Source organism: Nylanderia fulva, unplaced genomic scaffold, assembly GCF_048542155.1.
Source record: "Nylanderia fulva isolate GAGA-0341 unplaced genomic scaffold, ASM4854215v1 Scaffold67, whole genome shotgun sequence".
Lineage (NCBI taxonomy): Eukaryota > Metazoa > Arthropoda > Insecta > Hymenoptera > Formicidae > Nylanderia > Nylanderia fulva.
In genome coordinates, this window is record NW_028190775.1 from 275,932 (window position 1) to 277,890 (window position 1,959).

The window sequence follows — 1,959 nt, forward strand, 5'->3', positions numbered from 1 at the left end:
AATTTTGAAATGTTATAATATAAAATATTACACAATCCATGTGGCAGTTTTCCGAGTATATATAATATATGTATATATTGTGAGTGTACTTCTTTATTTCTCAACGTATCACATCTTGCTATGTTAGCGTAACCGCTCTTCATTCTAAAACGTTTAAATCTTAATAATATTCTATAAAATATATCCTATAACATATATTTAAATTCAGCAAAGATTTTAAAAAAGTTCAGTATATATACATATATAAAATTTTAAGATATTAATTTGAGGGTAAGGTGTGTGTGTGCGTGTGTGTGTATGTGTAAAATAATGTTGAATAATGATGTCATAACAATGCGTTATACATATATGTATAAAACATTCAAAGGAGGAGTGTCAATAAGGCACGTCAGAATCGCTCCAAACTGTGGTTATTCTTCTTGGCGATGTAGCTCACTACCTTTTAGAACCGTTTGCTGTCCGAGCAATTAGAGGTTGAGAATAGGCAACTTGAAAAATCTCAAAAATTATTTTCCAGAAAATTAATATGTTCCGGAAAATATTGTTTACATCTTCTCACTAAGGTTTGGAATACAAATATTTCTTCACAATATGTGAATTCGAATATACACTGCATTTGCAAAATGATCTAATCCCTTAAAATTAAGTTTAAGCTTATAGTAGTATCGTCCGATTCATTGCAAGGTATGCTATTGTACATATGGTTGTACAGTAATATGGCAATCCGTTTTAAATATCAGGCTTGATTCTATCTTAAATGCATGAAGGTCAGATGAGCTTCCTTTCGTATTTAAAGCAGCACATACTCTAGTAATTTTTGAGAAAATATAATGATGAAAAAAGCTCAATAATGACATGATGAAATAAGAACGGCACTACAATCATGTAAAAAACCCCATTGATTTTTGAGATTTTAAGTTGCCCTTTCTTAAATTGCTTGGACAGCAAATGGTTTCTTGATAGCGCATCAGCGACAGTATTGTCCTTTCCCAAGATATAGCGTATATCTGTAGTAAAATGTAATGGCAAATTTTGCACATTTTTGGGACTTCGAAATTTAAACATTTTTCATGGCAAATAGTACTATTAGATGAAACATTAATTCCAGTAAAATTTCAAAATGAGCTTAACTCATCGTTTCAAGTTATCGGTGCTTTCTTTTTTGTCCGCTGAGTACATCGTTTAGCAACACTTCTTTGGTTGCCTCGGGGATGAATCTGCGGTAAAAATTCAGCGTCCCCAGGAACTGTCGCATTTGTTAAACGTTTTCTGGTTTAGGGAACTTCTTTATGGCCTCAATCCTACCTGGCGAAGGTCGTGTTCCTTTGTCTGATACTTCATACCCAAGAAAATGGACCTGTCTGGCAAACACGCATTTTGCAGTGGTTAGTACGATTTTGTTTTCCGCCAGTCGTTTCAAAAAAATTTTTGCCAGTGTTCTTTGTGCTCTTCTCCGCTGTTAGAGGCTACCAAAATGTCCTCGATATAGGCGTAACAAAATTCCAGATTGTTCGTTATTTCACTAATGAATCGTTGGAACGTTTATGCCGCGTTACGTAGCCCAAATGGCACTTAGCGGAATTCGCAACAGGCCAAAGGGTGTAGTAATGGCCGTTTTTGTTATATCATCTGGGGGTGTACGGGAATCTGATTATATGTTTATACTACGTCTAGCGCTGAGAAGATTTTGTTGTGGATATTTTATAATGAAGTTACAGTTACAGTTACATTTTCTTGATAAGTATAACTTAACTTCCTTCATTTTTCTGCATCTATAACTGTAATTTAACTTAGTTGCATCTTTTAGTAATTAGTAACTAATTTAATAGGTACTTTGTAATAGTTATTAAACTTTTTGGAATTGTATGATTATTAAAATTTCTACAATTTTTTATTAAGATATTTTTGTAGATTACGATTATGATTCTACTGTGGTTTGTTTACAACATTGTTGTTTGT